The sequence below is a fragment of the Bufo gargarizans genome, chromosome 4 (genome assembly GCF_014858855.1).
Source record: "Bufo gargarizans isolate SCDJY-AF-19 chromosome 4, ASM1485885v1, whole genome shotgun sequence".
Lineage (NCBI taxonomy): Eukaryota > Metazoa > Chordata > Amphibia > Anura > Bufonidae > Bufo > Bufo gargarizans.
In genome coordinates this window covers 490,733,529-490,753,764 of record NC_058083.1, presented here as the reverse complement: position 1 = coordinate 490,753,764, position 20,236 = coordinate 490,733,529, and the positions used below count along the sequence as shown (strand labels likewise).

General features: G+C 44.8%; 1 long non-coding RNA gene across 1 annotated transcript in view; it reads right to left on the bottom strand.

The window, feature by feature from the left end:
• Positions 1 to 792: 792 nt before the first annotated feature.
• The window catches only part of LOC122936347, a 109,909-nt gene continuing 90,465 nt past the window's right edge, over positions 793 to 20,236 (bottom strand). The window contains exon 3 of the long non-coding RNA XR_006388920.1: positions 793 to 969. This is a non-coding gene — a long non-coding RNA (uncharacterized LOC122936347). The remainder of the gene's footprint in view (positions 970 to 20,236) is intronic.

The following is a 20,236-nucleotide window of genomic DNA, read 5'->3' as shown; positions in this document are numbered from 1 at the left end:
ATGTTGCGGATTTTGTTGCAAAAAATTCCACACCGTGTGAGGGCACCCTTATAGGCCTTGATTCATCAAGACCAGCATCTGTTACGCCGGTCTTGATGCTCAGAGCTGCGTAGATTTCATTCTGGCACATGGACTACCGGAGGAGCTGTGTGATTTAGGATGCGGCCTGCACATTGTCGTAAATTACATGGCTCCTCCGGTAGTCCATGTGCCAGAATGAAATCTACGCAGCTCTAAGCTGTAGATCTCAGTCAATAGTTACGCCAGTTTCTAGCGTAAATAATGATGAATGACCCTTTTGGTAAAAGAGGTGAGGGTGGCGTAAAATGCCAATTGCGACGAGAACATTCTCAATGGCATTAAAAAGTCACAAAGACACTTTTTCTACGCCAAAAACAGGTGTAGTGGAATAATACATTTCCCCTGTAGAGTCCCGGAAGCACTACAGCATAAAGAAAGGGTAAAGATATAGATATTTAGAAGAGGACGGTGACAGGTCTCTACCAGGGGAAGAAATAGTGCTGGGGGAAGAGCGGATAGAGGATAATGGCTGACCGATATGCCATAGCTGAGGCCACACATAAAAATGAACGCTGCACAGAAAGCAATCACGGTCTGAGGAATGAAAGAGAAATAGAACAATTTAGCAGCTGCCGTCTTGAAGGATTAATTCCCTTTAACATGTCATGAAATGTTCTGCTGCAGCGCGGGAGCACAATAAGATGTAGACACCGCAATATATTTGTTTTTATCATTTAATAATGGGATTCGGAAAAAGCAGGTGTGAACCAATTGATAGGCATTTTTATTATTTTTTAGGCAGTAGTTATTAGTAGAACCAAAATCACCTTGGCAACCCACAAACAGAAAACAGCTCGAGCTCAATGGCGACAGCATCTGAAGTCATCTTATATCCTGAATTCTCCGGGAGGCAGGAGGACAGACGACCGACCTTCAGCAAAAAAAAATCTGCAAGGGACCCAAAAATATTACATTAATGTTACAGGGAGAAAAAGAATAAAACACAATATAATATACAATAAAATATAACCTGTAATGATAAACTAAGCACACTACACATCGATGTATGGGCTCATTTTTCGGAACAGCTGGCCCCTAATAGAACAGTCCTATCCTTGTTCGTAATGCGGACAATAATAGGACAAGTTCTATTTTTTTCTAAACGGACATACGGAAACGGAATGCACACGGAGTAACTTCAGGTTTTTTTTGCGGACCCATTTAAATGAATGGTTCCGTGTACGGTCCGTAAAAAAAATGGAATGGACACGGAAACAAAATATGTTCTGATGTCAGAACCTGATTATTATAGAGATAAGTGGTGCTCCATAGATGCTACTTATCTCTTCCTGCAATGCAGTCTGTTACAGACTGCATTGCAGGAAGTCCCTTCTCCTGTGCAAGCCACTGACTAAGGGCTGGCCAGGCCAGTATTGCGGCCTGCAAACAGTGGGCCCTGAACGTTTTTGCACCGCATCACGGATGCAGACCCATTCCCTTGAATACGTCCGCAATCCGGAAGGTGCGGAGCAGAGTGCTTCTGTGGGGTTTCTGTCCGTGCCTCCGCACCGCAAAAAAGTAGTGCATGCACTGTTTTTTTGCGGTGCAGACCGTCGGATGCGGATTGCAGACCCCATTCAAGTGAAATGGGTTTGAGTCCGCATACAGCGGCCCTGTGGTCGGTGCCCGTGCATTGCGGACCGCAGTTTGCGTTCCACAGCACGGGCCCGGCCGGCACACATTCTTTACACCTAACTCTTTTGTATAAAAATGCAACTACATTTTTTGCCACCTCGTGACTGGAGTGATTTTTTTTTTGCAACCTTTTAAAAAAAAAAAGTCCCAGTGAAAAATCTGGAGTGAAACTAATTAACATAGCTAACCATGTCCATTTTTCCATTGCTAAATTTATGCACAAGTAAGCCCAAAAATTCCCAAAGCCCTACTGCAGAATTCTACAGTGTAGGGCGTGATGAATTCTCCCCCAGTATTAGCTCTCTCTTTTAAAGGTTTTTTTTTGTTTTTTTTTATACCGATGACCTTATCCTCAAGCTAGGTAGGGGTCTGACTCCCAGGGCTCCGCCAATCATAAGTGCTCTCAGCCTTTGGTGACGAGCGAACACAGCAGCGATCCCTCGTCCCCATGTAGAGGTTATGATTGCTGCATGTAAATGCATCTCTTACCTCCTATGACGAGCAGGCAGTTATCAGGAATGATAGGGTCAATCCCGATAATTGCCTGCTGCGTCAGCCCATGTAAATCATGCATCAGTGATGCTTTCACCTAATGAAGGAGCCCATTGATTGGGTAATCAGCAGCACTTTTAAACAGGGCAATTATCGGGGAGGAGCTCTGCCATGAACATTCCTCCCTAATAACTGCCCTGACATCTGCTTGAGCGAACAGGCCTTTAAACTGGTCACACAACAGTGTAATTTCCATATAATTTACAGAAAGGGGTACATAATCCCATAAATTATACTGGAGTGTCCAGCCAAGAACCGGGGGAGGAACATATAAAATGAGCCGTCTGTTATCTGTGAGTAAAAGCTTGTTGGTACATGGGAGCCTTTCACTAAACCTAGAAACTGATTTGTAATGCAGATCCAGGATCCATCTCCTACTAGTCCCTTCTATTCTACATTGAGGGATTTAGATTAAGGGATGGGCAAGGGTGTAGCTATAGGGGGCCAGAGGCAACAGTAGCACATGGCTCCTGGTGCCTAAGGGTGAGTTCAGACATTGTGGATGTTACAGATTTAATTCAGATTCTGCACCAAAAACCCAGCACAATTTAGAGTACAATACACATGAATAGGATTTACAAAACCTAATTGTCATATAGCGGAAAAAATCAGTGTGACGTTCTGAGCGTGCTGCAGATTTTCACAGCGGATTTCATCATTTGCAATGCAGATCGGGTGAAATCTGCAACAAATCTGTATTGAAAACTACGGAGGAACACATCCTCAAAGTCTGGACCCTCCCCCCGCCACACTAGTATTATGTATGGCACATGGTATGTAGGGGGCCCTCTTTCACATTTTGCACTGGGGCCCAGGAGCTTCAGGTTGTGCCTCTAGGGATGAGACTGAGCATTAAAATGGCTCTAGTGCTGCCAGCTACCTACCAGCCTGAAGCACGTACACTCATTTTTTTTCCAGACGGTTTAAAAAGTATTTTACTCACATGGAAAGCAGTGGAGAAAAATTCCTCAAAGGGGTTATCCGAATTCTAAAAGATCCCCCCTCCCAATGTCCGGGCCTCTCGTATACATTATACTTACCTGCTCCCTGGCACCTGCGTCACCGCTGCATCTCTCCAGCTCGTGGATCAAAACATCCAGCGACGGGGGGAGGTTGCAGCCAATAGCATGTCGAAACAAGGACGAAACTCCCTAGTTGCACAGGGATCCAGAGAGACGCGAGTGTCGGGGAGCAGGTGAGTATAATGTATACGAGGGGCCCGGGCATTGGGGGGGAATATTTAAGACTTCGAATAACCCCTTTGAAAGGGTACTCCAAGATTGTTTTTCAAATTTCACTCCTACCCAGTAGGACCTGTGAAAAGATCTATTCGTACTTGCTGTCTGCTGCTCTGTGGCTCCTCAGCTGTCTTCACCAGGCTTCCGGTCCCCATTTGTAAACTTCCTGCGTGGATGGGGGTCATGTGTGTCGCTGCAGCCATAGACTGGCCTCAGCAGTGACCTTGTCACAGATGGTGTTGCAGAAAGCTGGAACTTATAAATAAACATCCGACTGGCTTGATCCCAAACTAAGGAGCATATGGGTGAGCCCTATAAAACCCCTAGAGCTCTTCCTGACTGCTATGCCCATGCAAAGGTCTTAATGGTAGACGATTGCATGCCCTCGTACCTTTTACTATGTGACACCTGAAAACCCTATAATAGTGAGGGGTCACGACCACCGGCTCCCTGCACTAAATACGGACGGAGTCAGGGTCACCTACAATCAAGCCAGGAAGGAAACACAAATAAAGGAAACCGACTTATCTGAGGAATCGGGAGAAGCAGCCTCCAGCAGTGAACACAATCCAGGAAGAAGTATAAATCGCAAAGTGAGGGAGTGTGGGAGAGAATATAAAGGGAGACAATCAGTGCAAATAGGTGACAGCTGGGAGAAGAAAAAGAGATGAGAAAGTGAAACCAAAACAAAGAACATCATACAACAAGTAGAGAAGAACGTCTGCCAGATCTTCTCACAGAGCTGGCGGTGACAGACCTGTCCCCAAGCGGCTTGGTGTCCAGGAGCCACAGAGCTCTTCCGGAGAGGTGGGGAGCAGGGGAGGGGTGGGGAGCAGGTAGGTATAGATCTCTTCACAGGCCATGCTGAGTAGGAGGACATTTTTTTATAAATTCAGGACAACCCCTTTAAAATAACAATGCAGGATAATGCGGTCTCTATCTGATTATTATGTATCACTTTAAAATAGTAGAAATAGAGACAAAAAAAGAGAGTAAAAACACAACATAAAATATAGATGTGACCTAACAGGATCCTGTCTACAGGCTGACATTTTTTACTTTACTCAGATATTATTATCACTAATAATTATAGATGATATATTGCTATGTATAGTATCAGCCGTATCCCATCTAATTATAGCATTGCACCAATAGCGTCACTGGAAATAAGTCCTTGTTTACATTTCCGTTTTTCACTGACGTATGCAGTCTGTGTATGCTGACTGACGTATACATTTTCTGTGGACAGCACACATACCCATTGATTTTAATGTGTTTGTTCACATCATCATTTAAAAAAAAAAATTGACAGAACACGGATGGCATCCATGTATAGTCGTTTTTCATTGACCACTGATAGGAGAGGATCTGTAAATTAATTTTGAGCTGAGCAGTGTCCATGGAATACGAACAACACATGGAGGGCAAAAAACGGACCAAACACAGATCCTTCACGAATGAAACACGCTGATTTTTTCACAGACGTCAAACGGACATAGAAATCTGAATGAGGCCTAAGGCCTCATCAGTGAAGTTGTCCGTGAAAGATATGTGTTTGGACCGTGTGCCTGTTTTTTGCCCTCTGCTCAGCTGAAAATTCATTTTAAAAGCATTACCTATTAGTGCAGTTGGCGAAATCCGCTGATTTCAGTGGGATCGGCCAGCTAATGTGAATGGGAGTGAGCTGACATACTGTATGGTGTCAATGTCACGATCAGTATGGGGGGGGACGACTCCACACTGAACACAGGAGGACAGGGGAACAGTAACTGGGCCTGGAAACTAGAGAAGAAACAGGTCACCTCCTAGACAACCTTGAAGGCAGGAATATTCATATGCAGGATACCTAGGCCCTGATTTCCCTATAAGGCCCTGGAATAAGTTTAGGACCAGAGACAACCCACGCCTCCCAGATGGACAAATGGAAGTCTCTGTCTCAGGCCCAGATACAACAACAGGGAAATAAAAAATACAACAAACGCAACACTTAACTTCTGTAGAGATGGAAGAACATGAACACCAGAGAGGATAACCCACCAGCTCAGTCAAACCGCAATGAAGCTATCTACCGCATAGTCAGAAGGGTGTGAATGTTGGAAATAGGTGTAAATGTTGGTGAAAAACTACACCAGCCAGGGGCTGAAATAGCTTTTTGTCATAAATTAGACAAATTCTTACGGCAGCGCATTGGGAAACTAAGACTGGCGTAAAAAGGCGATCTTAGTAAATGTGCCCCATTGTTTTTGCCATTCCGTCCTGGCACTGCCCTTACTGTCAAGAAGCTCTTCTTATATTGATGAGGATATAATTTACATTCACACACATCCCATTACCACTTTTTTTTTTTACTACACTTCTTGAAAGTAATATGCTAAGCCTTCAGGGTGGTGTATATTTTGTAGGGTTTATGTATAGATGAAATATAGAGTTATTGGGGATCATTTACTAACAGAAATTTGTCTATTTTTGGTGTATTTATGGCACAGATTGCGGAACAAAGGTTTTTTGCGCCTCAATCTGCAACTTTTCCCCACAGTCTGCAACTTTTCACGCCAGGTCTAAAAAAGGGGAAGGGGACGGGCCTGTTTTAGGCGCCTCTTCATAACTTTGGCAGATCCATCGCCAGCGAATAGGGTTATTAAGACTGGCGTCTACAATGCTGGTCTTAATAAATGACTCCCATTGTTTTTTAAAGGGGTTATGCCACCTTTTGTCAGGGGGCCTTGAACTTCCTATTGAGTGACAGCCGAATCAGCGCTCTGCTGACATAATCCTCCTGTAGCCTGTATGTGCGTACGCGTTCCCGTCTGAGCCGGTCATTCCATTGTAAACTACAGAGACACCGGAAGTGTCAGAGGTGCACAATACAGATAGACTGCGCATGCGCAGACTTTACAGCAGAAGAAATGACAGGACGAACGGGTTTGACCGCGTATGCACGGTCATGTGATAGGAGAACATATATACAAAAGGAGGCAAGAGATTGACCACGCATGCACTGATACGCACAATCCCGTGAAGCTGGCCATCCAGCCTACAAGGGGACAGAGGAGAACACCACACAAAGCACGGCCACCGCGGCAGTATCGCTGCGGTGGCCGTAACCATTGGAAACCACATGTACACAACTCAGAGGAAGAAAGGAAAACGGAGGAAAGGAGGAGGAATCGATTACAACATGTATTTGGTAAGTTGCATGTGGTGGGATAAGCAACACAATAATTGAAACTTCATTACATGGGATAACCCCAGGCCTCTTTCACACTTGCGTTGTCCGGATCCGGCGTGTACTCCACTTGCCGGAATTACACGCCGGATCCGGAAAAACGCAAGTGTACTGAAAGCATTTGAAGACGGATCTGTCTTCAAAATGCTTTCAGTGTTACTATGGCACCCAGGACGCTATTAAAGTCCTGGTTGCCATAGTAGGAGCGGGGGAGCGGTATACTTACAGTCCGTGCGGCTCCCGGGGCGCTCCAGAGTGACGTCAGAGCGCCCCATGCACATGGATGACGTGCCATGCGATCACGTGATCCATGCGCTTGGGGCGCCCTGACGTCACTCTGGAGCGCCCCGGGAGCCGCACGGACGGTAAGTATACTGCTCCCCGCTCCCGGCTACACTTTACCATGGCTGCCAGGACTTTAGGGTCCCGGCAGCCATGGTAACCATTGAGAAAAAGCTAAACGTCGCATCCGGCAATGCGCCGAAATGACGTTTAGCTTAAGGCCGGATCCGGATCAATGCCTTTCAATGGGCATTCATTCCGGATCCGGCCTTGCGGCAAGTGTTCAGGATTTTTGGCCGGAGCAAAAAGCGCAGCATGCTGCAGTATTTTCTCTGGCCAAAAAACGTTCCGTTCCGGAACTGAAGATATCCTGATGCATCCTGAACGGATTTCACTCCATTCAGAATGCATGGGGATAATCCTGATCAGGATTCTTCCGGCATAGAGCCCCGACGACGGAACTCTATGCCGGAAGACAAAAACGCAGGTGTGAAAGAGCCCTAAGTTTTACGTTATTTCATTCCTTTTTGCCTGTATGTGTCTGTGACACTGAATGTGTTAATGAAGGCTGTGCAGCAAAATGTAGTTTAGGTTGAGTCATTCCTTTGTATCAGCATCGCTCACAGATTGCCTGGAACGTGAGAGCAGTTTACAAACTATGTCAAGCCTCTCCTTCTCACAAATTAATTTATTAGAGAAGTCAGACAGCAGAAATCAGTAATGCAACTGCTGCCCCCTAGTGGTGCTAAAGCAGAGTGCGGGTAAACTTCCATATAGATCTAAAAGTAGATTAGTGCACACAGTCTGAACCATGTGGTCATTGACAATACAGAGTGCTACATGCAGTGGCGTCTCTAGCTTTCAAATTTTGGGGGGGCACACTGGGGGCCAGGACAAAAGTAGGGGGGGCAGCTATAACAACGATACATTTACACAAGTATGCTTAGAAATGCTGCAATACTTTACCCAATACCTAAAACCGCAACAGGGAAGAAAAACCCCAATCACTCAGATTTCAACATGTCCTAGCTGCCTGGGGATCTGTGGATGATACATACCGTTTATAGCATCTTATGCTATGTGTCATCCACAGATCCACCCCATATCAGTGTCATACCAGGACCCCCCTCCCTATAAGGCCCCATTCACACATCCAAAATTTGCATAACAGAATTGCGGACCCATTCATTTCTATAGGGCAACAAGACGTGCCAGCGGATACGGAAATGCGGACACGCACTTCCGGGTCCGCAATTCCGTTCCTGAAAAGAAAAATGCAGACCCGCACATTACCGCTGTTACGGATGTCTGAATGGAGCCTAACAGTGTCAGTGGCACAGATCCCCCCCCCCCCCATAATCGTGTCATCTACAGATCCCCCCCCCTGTAACAGTGTCATCTACAGATCCCCCCCCCCCTGTAACAGTGTCATGACATCCACAGACCCCCGACCCCTCCTCCCTATAACACTATAAAAGTATCATCCACAGATCCCTCCACCCTATAATAGTGTAATGACTCATGACATCCACAGATCACCCTCCCCACCGCTCACATTTAAGCATGATTTCTCTAAACGGTAAAGTAGTAAACACTGTAATCATCCAGGCTGCACTGACAGTAACTTTAAAGGGGTTCTGCAATTTCATTTAACTGATGATCTATCCTCTGGTAGATCATCAGCTTCTGATCGGTGGGGGTCAGACACCCGACACCCCCGCCGATCAGCTGTTTGAGAAGGCACCGGTGCTCCAGCAGCGCCGCGGCCTTCTCACTGTTCACCGCCAGCCCACTGACGTCACGGCTCACGACTAGTATCAACTAGCCTGAGCGCGGCTAAGCTCTGTTCATTTGAATGGAGCTTAGCCGCGCCCACGCTAGTTGATACTAGTCGTGAGCCGTGACATGACTGGGCTGGCAGTAAACAGTGAGAAGGCTGCGGCGCTACTGGAGCGCCGGTGCCTTCTCAAGCAGCTGATCGGCGGGGGTCCCAGGTGTCGGACCCACCGATCAGAAGCTGATGATCTATCCAGAGTATAGATCATCAGTTAAATTAAAGTGCAGAACCCCTTTAACTTTTAAATCAGGAAGATTCAGGGAATCAGGGGCAGCCGCCAGCCAGCTCTCCTCTCAGACTCAGTCAGATCTAATCTGTCTAGTTAGAAATATAGAAAGAGACTTAGTCCAGTAAGTCACTACTTAACCTTATATTATTAAAGGGGTATTCCCATCTTAGACAATGGGGGCATATTGCTAGGATATGCCCCCATTGTCTGATAGGTGCGGGTCCCACCTCTGGGACCCGCACCTACAACGAGAACGGAGGTGGGGAGAGTTGTGGCTGGAGGACCCCGGGTTTCCAGGGGTCCGTCCACCACCAGGCACAGCTCCCCGCCTCTCCCATTGAAGTGAATGGGAGCGCACCGCGCATGCACAGCCAACGCTCCCATTCATTACTATGGGGCCGACGGAAATAGCCGAGCCAGCGCTCGGCTATTTTCGGCGGCTCCATAGAAATGAACGGAAGGCGGCTGCGCATCCGCAGTGCGCCCTCCTCCACTTTCTCTGCTCCGTTCTCCTTGTAGGTGCGGGTCCCACCTATCAGACAAAGGGGGCATATCCTAGCGATATGCCCCCATTGTCAGATGGGATAACTCCTTTAAGTTAACCTCTCAGTGTCCTGGCTGCAGTGCTACACACCTTTCAATCACCACTAGGTCTGGTCGGTCTTTGGTCAGTCTCAGTCAGTCTGTCTGTGTCTGTTCGGTATATATGGGTAGAGTAGGGCCACGCCACACTGTCTGCTGTCTCGTCGCTGTCTTAGTCTCTAGTCTGGGCCTGGTTAAGTAGGTTAGACTATGCAGTGGGCGGGCTGCTCACAGTGACGTCATGCGCCGGAGGAGGAGAAGGAGCGCAGCCCGCACTGCTGCCACAGACAGTCACAGATGCAATTAGTACTTTGAATGAATCATGCAGATCAGAGCTAGTCTAGACTAGTGGCAAGCTGATTCATTTATGCACAGCACTGCCGCCAGTCTGCCACTGAGACTGACTGAGTGAGTCATCTGAGTCGATTCTGACTCGTCAGGTCCTGGGGGCGGGGCTGAGGATGCGGCGCGGCGGCGGTGGGTGGACTGGAGAGAGTAGATCAGATGTCCGGTACAGAGCGCAGGAGGCACGCAGCACATGTCATGTCACAAGACTCACAGACCAACTAGTCTAGTAGTACCAAATTTTAGTTGGGGGGGCACATGGGGGGGCACAGCTTGATGTAGGGGGGGCCGTGGCCCCCTCTGGCCCCCCCCTGGCGACGCCACTGGCTACATGCACCCCGACTCTAGGGCTACACTTAAAGGGAAAATTTATAAAGAAGGACACATTATACACCAGTTTTAAGCAGGGGCTTTGCCAGGGTCTCAAAAGATCCGGTGCCCAAGCACCAATGCATATGGCCCAATTCTCTAAGTTGAACAACTGCATCACCCCCCCACTGCAAACACTAGCACTGAAGGCATTTTGCTGTACTTGCTATACAGCAGCACTTACCTCTCACATCCATGGCCTCCCAGGTGACGTCTCCTCTGATGTAGATCTTCTCTGTCATCATCTTCTCCATTTGGTCAGGACAACTTCTCAGCCGCCTAGTCTCTGCCGAGTGTGAAGCACAGATATCTTAGCTTCCTCACTTTTCTCTACCCCCAAATACTATCATGAAGAAAAATGAGTGCCCCCCAAAGTAACAGTACTCCTCATAGTCCCACCAATAGTAATTCCCTTCTAGAATGCCCTCATTAGTAATACTGCCCCCTACTGGACCCAAAAGTGATATTGCTCCCCAAGAGTGCCTTCATTATTAGAAGAGCCTTCCGGTATTAATAATACCCTCATAAAGCCCCAAGTAGAAATAAGGCCCCCTATTGTTATCCCAGTGGTAATAAAGCTCTCTACAGACCCCTCAGTAGTAATAAGCCCCCCCCCCCCCATAGTGCTCTTAGTAGAAATAATGCAGATCCCTCCTATAAAGCCCCTAGTAGTAATAAAACGCCTAATGTCCCATGGATTTAAAATGCCCCCACAGTGCCCCCAGTATTTATACTGCCCCCTACTACTATAATGCTCACCCTGAAGCGCCCCAATTATTTATAATGCCGCCTGCAGTGCCCCCCATAGTTATATTCCTCCATTTAGTGTCCTCAGAAATTATAATTCCTCAGCACCACCCCCATTCAGTCCCATGTAAATAACACTATTTCCCTCCACTATAGAGTCCCATATAAATACCATCACACCATCTCTCCAGCCCCCTCCAATATACAGTCTCATGTAAATAACATCCCTCTCTATCTACAGCCCCCTCCAATATACAGTCTCATGTAAATAACATTCCTCTCTATCTACAGTCCCCTCCAAAATACAGTCCCATGTAAATAACATCACACCATCTCTCCTGCCCTTTCCAACATACAGTCCCATGTAAATAACACCCCCTCCCCAGTCACCTTCAACATACAGTCCCATGTAAATAACATCACCTCCTCAATATTCAGTCCCATATAAATAACATCACGCCCTCCCCAGACACCCTCAACATACAGTCCCATGTAAATAACATTACCACTTAACATTCAATCCCATGTAAATAATATCACTCCCTCCCACAGCTGCCTTCAACATGCAGTCCCATATAAATAACATTACCCCTCAACATACAGTCCCATGTAAATAACATCACCCTACCCCAGCCACTTCCAAATTTCAGTCCCATGTAATTAACATCACTCCACCTCACTGTCCCATGTAAATAACTTCCCTCCCTTCAGTCCTAACATACAGTCCTAGTTAAATAACTACAACTCCCAACATTGCTCTGCCTCTCACACTGATTAATCTTCACTTACCTCTCCTCATGTAGCAGATCTACTGGTAGCTAAATATATATTTTTGTTCAGTAGATTTTGTTAAAAATCAAGTTTTATAATATGTAAATTACCTTGCTACCAGCAAGTAGGGCGGCTACTTGCTGGTAGCAGCCGCATCCTCCTCTCATCATGACGCCCCCTCCGCCGTTTGATTGACAGGGCCAGGGAACGGGATCGTTCTTTGCTGGCCCTGTTTGAATTCAAAATATCGCGCCTGCGCCGCACCTGTCTTTAATCGGTGCAGGCGCACTGAGAGGCGGCCGCTCTCTCGGCCGCTCCATCCTCAATGCGCCTGCGCCGGGTGTAGATGTGACGTCATCGGCGCAAGCGCATTGAGGATGGAGCGGCCGACAGAGCGGCCGCCTCTCAGTGCGCCTGCACCGATTAAAGAAAGGTACGGCGCAGGCGCGATATTTTGAATTCAAACAGGGCCAGCAGAGAACTAACCCGTTCCCTGGCCCTGTCAATCGAACGGCGGAGGGGGCGTCATGATGAGAGGAGGATGCGGCTGCTACCAGCAAGTAGCCGCCCTACTTGCTGGTAGCAAGGTAATTTACATATGATAAAACTTGATTTTTAACAAAATCTACTGAACAAAAAATAATATTTAGCATATGTACAGGGAGCTTGCAGTGTAATATTAACAAAAAAAAAACAAAACGGTTTAGTGGGCTGACAGAAGCCCTTTAATTATATTGCCGTCCTGAGGATGGCAATACAGTTATATCTACCAGGCAGGCTGGACATTCGGGGCCTGGGACAAAACATCAGGGGCCCAACACCCCTGGTTTTAAGACTCATTCATACGTGGTCAGTGATTTCCATAATTTCTGTGTTTAGAGCCATACCTCGTTTTGGCTCAAAATCACTGATGGAAATCACTGACGTGTGAATGAAGCATTCATCCGTGGTCTGCTGGTGTCAGATGTGCACACGCCTTTTAATAATTATGGTTCATCTCAGGCCATCTGTAAACCAGAACTGAAATCTCTGCCAGCTAGGTTCTGGGGTAAATCATAATAAATGTGCTTGGTCATCTATGTCCCACCCCACGCTAGTCACCTTTTTGATAGGTGGCAAACACAATATAAACCTGCATCACCACCACCATAAAACAAAAACAAACTGCTGCTAAATTTCCCCCCCTTCACTGTGAAATCACTGTAGTAGCTTCCTTGCTGGAATCACGCTCCGTTTGAGAGAGGGATCCTGCGTTCTAGACTTACAGAAGCGCACGGCATTATCATGATTGATAATCCTATGTGCCTCTGTGTGACCTTTCTCTAACAGAATCATACTGACATAAAGCTGTCGCTATCATTCTGTAGAAGAAAGATCATGCAGAGGCACATAGCATTATTAATCATGATAATACCCTGCACTTCTGTAAGTCCAGAACACAGCCAATCAGCTGTTTGAAGAGGCCACGGCACTCCTGTGAGTGTTGCCTCCCCACATCATACCAAGAACAGCAATGTGTCTCCAGTGCTCCCATAGAAATGAACAGATCGGTGGGCTGCATTTCCAACCAGCCACTCCCTTCAAATCACGGGGACTCCACAGAGTACTGAGCCCCCGTTCTTATGATCGGTGGAGGTCCCAGCGGAAGGACCCCCATCGATCTGATAGTTATCCCCTTTCGTGTGGATAGGGGATAACTTTCTGTCAACGGAATACCCCAATACGTGATGTTTATTAAGGGCAAATTAATAAGGGCAAATTAAAGACAAATTATATCTGGACACAGAGATACAACCCTGAATAAAATAACTTCTGAAGTTGGGTTACAAGATGCATGGCGTCAATTCTATTCAGAAGGGAGAGAATATACCCATTCTTCAGCAGCACATGATTTATGGTCACGCCTTGACTATTTTTTAGTAAAATATTCTTCAGTAAATGTTAGCAATAGACATAGGAGACATGGTCATTTCTGATCACTCTCCAGTAATCATAGAAATTGCGGATAATATCCCTAGGGGGACGGATTTCTTATGGCGATTCCCTTGTGACTTGGCCACAAATGAGAACTTTTTGGAAATGTTGAAACAATGGTGGGGGGGGGGGGGGGGGAATATTGGGATATAAATTCACCTACTAGTGACTCACAACTAGTACGGAGAGCAGGAAAAGCAGTGTTACGGGGGAAGATTTTGGCCTACATAAAAGGTCTAAAGAAAAAGACATACCAGAAATTAAAAGAACTGACAAATACCCTTAGGGATTCCTATACAGATTTTCAATTACACCCATCTACAAAGTCCAAACAAAAATGGAATGAAACTAAAGCAGAGTATGATAAATGGCATAAGACAAAAGAGGAACTAGATGGAAAAAGGAGAGAAGCACAATTATTTAAATATGGAAACAAATCAGGGAAACTTTTAGCTTCCCTAGCGAAAGGGATGAAAACCCCCTTCACTAATCTCTTCATTAAAAAATACACAGGAGACTCTCTGTCATCAGCCAAAAGAAATAGTTGACATACAGTCCTGATCAAAAGTTTAAGACCACTTGAAAAATGGCAAAAAAAATCATATTTTACATTGTTGGATCTTCACAAGGTTCCAAGTAGAGCTTCAACATGCAACAAGAAGAAATGAGAGTGAGACAAAACATTTTTTTGCGCATTCAATTAATTGAATATAAGCTGATCCAAATTATAGGACCACATGCCTTTAAAAGGCCAAATCTGTGCAAAGATGTGGATTAATTGTCATTTTCTGTCAGGAAGTCACACGTTGTGATGGCAAAAGCAAAAAAACTCTCCCTTTTTGAACGTGGTCGGGTTGTTGAACTGCATAAGCAGGGTCTCTCATAGCGCGCCATCGCTGCTGAGGTGGGACGCAGTAAGACAGTCATTTGGAATTTCTTAAATGATCCTGAGGGTGAGGGTTATGGAACAAAAAAGTCAAGTGGAAGACCCAACAAAAATTTCATCAGCACTGAGCCGGAGGATCCAATTGGCTGTCCATCAAGACACTGGACGATCCTTGACCCAAATTAAGGTCCTTACTGGTGCTGACTGCAGCCCCATAACCATCAGACGGCATCTCAGACTGAAGGGCTTCAAAAACAAAAAACGTCTCAGACCTTGTCTCTTTGAACACCACAGAACTGCTCGTTTGGACTTTGCAAGAGAGCACCAAACATGGGACATTCAAAGGTGGAAGAAAGTTTTATTCTCTGATGAGATTTTTTTTTACCTTGATGGTCCTGATGGTTTCCAACGTTACTGGCATGACAAGCAGATCCCACCTGAGATGTTTTATATGCGCCACAGTGGAGGGGGCGCCATAATGGTCTGGGGTGCTTTTTCCTTAAGTGGAACAATGGAGCTTCAGGAAGTGCAGGGGCGTCAAACGGCCGCTGGCTATGTACAGATGTTGCAGAGAGCATTCCTCATGACTGAGGGCCCTCGTCTGTGTGGTAACGACTGGGTTTTTCAACAGGACAACTCTACAGTACACAATGCGCGCAGGACAAGGGACTTCTTCCAGGAGAATAACGTCACTCTTTTGGCCCATCCTGCGTGTTCCCCTGGTCTAAATCCAATTGAGAACCTTTGGGGATGGATTGCAAGGGAAAAATGGACAACAGTTCCAGACAGTAGATGGCCTTCGTGCGGCTGTCTTCACCACTTGGAGAAATGTTCCCACTCACCTCATGGAAACGCTTGCATCAAGCATGCCGAAACGAATTTTGGAAGTGATAAACAATAACGGCGGAGCTACTCATTACTGAGTTCATGTTTGGAAGTTGGATTTCTGTTTTGGGGGGGTTTAGTTTTTTTTTTGGAGGTGTGATCCTAAACTTTTGATCAGCTGAAAAACAGCCTGTTTCAGTTTATTCGTTGTTTTCATTAAATTGAATGCTCAAAAAACTTTTTGTCTCACTCCCATTTCTTCTTGTTGCATGTTGAAGCTTTACTTGGAACCTTGTTAAGATCCAGCCATGCTAAATATGATTTTTTGCCATTTTTCAAGTGGTCTTAAACTTTTGATCAGGACTGTATTAGGGGACTATTACGAAAACCTTTATTTAGGCCCTAAAGATGGGTTTAAATCAGGGAAATCTCGGTTAAAAAATTTGTCAATGCCCCAAGTCTCACAGGAAGATCTGATATCATTGAATCAACCAATAACGGAAGAGTAAGTCCAGAGGGTAATCCACCAATCGGGAAATGGAAAAGCACCAGGCCCAGATGGTTATACCAACGAGTTCTATAAACTGTTAGCCCTGAAAATCTTAACAGTTCTAATGTCCCTCTACAACCAAATACTACAGGGTCATCCAATACCACCAGACATGAACACAGCATATATCAAAGTGCTTCCAAAGTTCGGTACGGATAGTACTTTGGCATCATCTTACCATCCAATCTCTCTCATAGATAAAGATCTCAAGTACTTGTCCAAAATATTAGCTGACAGACTGGCCACTTTCTTGCCTAAACTTATAACATCTCATCAAGTTGGCTTTATACAGGGTAGATCGGCGATTTATAATATTCAGAATCTGTTGGCAGCGCTCGATGGGATTAAAGTAAATTTTCATCTTCATCCATCTCCAGCTCTCCTGGCCATAGATGCAGAAAAGGCATTTGACAATGTGAGCTGGGGATGGCTGAACTAAATATTAGAATAAATAAATGAGGGAGCACCTCTGTAGAAAAAAAGTAAATGCTGGAGTGCCAGCGGCTGAAGGGCGATCCCTCAAGCCCCAAACCACTTGAGAATAGTCCGACTGGGAGGACTGAAACATTGCATGATACCGGGTAAATAAACGCACATTCATGGAAGTGCTGCAGAGTTTCTTTATTTTTGAACGAAATATTAGATATCATGGGCTTTACAGTTCAATTTAGTACGTATATTACATCTCTATATTGCTCCCCTTTAGCAAGGACTTCTATCTCGGGATTCCTGTCACGGCCTTTTAACCTACACAAGGGCACGAGACAGGGGTGCCCTCTCTCATTTCTCTTATTTAACCTAGCTTTGGAACCACTTTCAAGGGCAATAACTTTAAATAACCATATTAAAATGCATTGCCATTGGAAAGCAAATACTCAAACATGCTCTTTTTGCAGATGACCTGCTGATGTTCTTGGCACAACCTCAGAAAGATCTACCAGTTCTATTTGAACTCCTCGCTCAATTTGGCCAAATGTCAGGATTTAGAGTAAATATGTCCAAATGTGAATTACTAGACCTGTCACCATCCCAACCCATACATAAAAGAATATTCCATAACATTCCAGTCACAATAGCAGCCCATCATATTAAGTACTTAGGAATTAAAATAGGAAAAACGCCAGAATCCCTATACACACTAAATTATCTCCCATTATTTAAGAAAATGACTTCGGAACTTAAATTTTTGTCGAGCTTACCTATTTTATTTTTGGGAAGATGTTATTTATTGAAAATGATGAGTTTGAGTAAACTTCTATACCCGATGCAAACATTACCAATTCTACTGAAACATACAGATATTCAAGCACTACTAAAAACATTTTGTTCTTTTGTTTGGCGGTCCAAGCGGTGTAGAATATCCCTAAATACATTGACCAGACATAGAAGCAGAGGAGGGGTAGGTTTCCCTGATATCAGAAAATGTAACTTAGCAAGCCTAATGAGGCATGGCTTGGACTGGATAAACAAATCTTCAGAGATGGCTAAACCCTGGAACCTAAATGCATTACTACATACTAAATACACAATGTTACCTGACCCGATAAAACATAGTATATTGCTGCAAGACACGGTAGCTATTTGGAAGGCGGTTAGAAAAATATATCATTTCCCATTTTTGATATCCAAAAAGATGTCGAACTGGAACCACCCGGAATTTAAAGCAACTTCGATAAATAAACAGTTTTTACAGTGGATAGAAAGGGGAATAGTTGAAGTTAGACACTTATGGAACCAAACAGAAAAGAGATTTTACAACTTTCAGGAAATACAATCTTTATACCAGTTACCGACAAATCACTTTCTCGCAAACCATCAAGTTATGGCAATCTTACGTCCCAGGGTGGAGGATCCGACACGAGAATTTTCTACCAACCCATTTAGTGTTTTCTTGGGTTCAAATGGAACCAGGAAGGATTTGCCGACCATTAAGGAATTCCCGGAATTGAATCTCCCAGACCAGCTGTTGGAGGGATGGGCTCTAATTAGGAAAATCGTGAGTAGTGAGTTCTGGAGAGAGTCATATTTTAAAATAATTCATAGAGCTATATACGGTTTTCATATACCTCGGAACCCTACCAGAAAATACAGATGACAGAATAACACACTGTCCCAAATGGCAGTTGCCTAACACAGATATCACACATGGCCTTTGGTCATGCACAAAGGTATAAATATTCTGGCAGTCTTTCCTATCTATGATAAACTCCAAGTGTCACACAAAGATCCCAATGGACCCAGAAATTCTTCTATTTCATGCAGGGAGAGATACAATTAAACCTAAAATAGCGGCTGCACTTCATGTGGCAATGCTTGCAGCCAAAAAATGTCTTTTAAACCATTGGCTTAAGCGTCCGTTCACATGTCCGTAGAATGGGTCCGGATTCGTTCCGCAACGTTGCGGAACGAATCCGGACCCATTCATTCTCTATGGGGCCGGAAGAGATGCAGACAGCACACAGCATCCGCATTTCCGGTTTGCGGCTCCCGAAAAAAAATAAAACATGTTCTATTCTTGTCCGCAATTGCGGACAAGAATAGGCAGTTCTATGGGGGTGCCGGCCGGGTGTATTGCGGATCCGCAATACACTAAAGACGTGTGAATGGACCCTAAGGCCTCTTGCACACGACCATATGGCTTTTTCAGTATTTTGTGGTCTGCAAAAAACGGATTCGCAAAAACAAAATACGGATGATGTCCGTGTGCATTCTGTTTTTTGCGGAACAGAACAGCTGGCGCCTGATGGAATAGTACTAACCTTATCCGTTATGCAGACAATAATAGGACATGTTCTATCTTTGAACGGAACGGAAAAACGTAAATGGAAGGCATACGGAGTACCTTCAATTTTTTTTTTTTGTGCAGATCCATTGAAATGAATCATTCCGTATATGGTCCGTATACGAAACGCAAAAAACGGAACGTAAACGGAAAAAAAAGTTTGTGTGTAAGAGGCCTAAACCTGATACACCACCACTGAAGGAGATCATTCTGCACACGACCAAATGTTTAACATTAGAACGTATTGAAGCAGAATACTGTAAATCAACATCAACAATGTATATGACAGCTTTCTTCACCGACTGATATTGGCGACTATTCGACCGTTTCTCTATACTGAATGGTTTGCCAAATTGGATGCTTCAAACCTGATGTACAAACTGCATATAGAGCAGAAAAACAAATGAGCCAGACAAAATATAAATATATTATTTTATTTTATATAAATGACTAGATACAGTTCACAAGCATATAACCAAAATACATATGTACTGTACATTTCATTTCTGAGATGAGGTGGGGTTGCGAGGTTGGAGGGCTTTACTGTCTATTTTGTATAACTGATGTTGTTATAATGAAAACTTTCATAAAAAATATGATTTAAAAAAAAAACGCACCAAAACGCATTGCACTCGCGCAGAAAAAAACGAACAACTGAACATAATCTCAGACAAGGAAATGCTGTTTGGTGTGAACTACCAGACCAAGCAGCGGTGCCGTTGATATAGTAGGTTCAGTCTCCTTAATGCAAAATGAAAAGTTAAATGGGGGAACCGCGCTATATTTTTGACAGTTTATGAAAGTAGTTGGAATGAAGAACCATAAACGTAGAGAACCAAGTTCATATTCAGCTGTCGGAAGTGGTAATCGCAAGTCCGTACTTCTCATATAGTGAACCTTCTATCCACCTCCAGCTTATCGTTAGATCTCCCTTTGAGCCACCGACCGCTCACTCCAAACCGGGTCAAGATTACCTTCAACAGAAGGACAAACAGATGGTGCAATACCCTCAACACTCAGAGGTAACTAAGTTTTCTTGTACTCACATATTGCAAAGTTTTCACATGCATATAAAATTGCCCTGGCAAGCGTATAAACCCTAGATGTGACAATTTGCCCGACTTTTTAGACTTTTGGTGCAGACACATTAGTAATGCCTCCTTCACACAATCAGTGTTTGGTCAGTGATTTCCATCAGTGATTTTGAGCCAAAACCAGGTGCGGCTCTAAACACAGAACAGGAGTAGATCTTTCCCTAAGGCCTCATGCACACGACCGTTTTTTTTTAAGGTCCGCAAAAACGGCGTCCGTAGGTCCGTGATCCG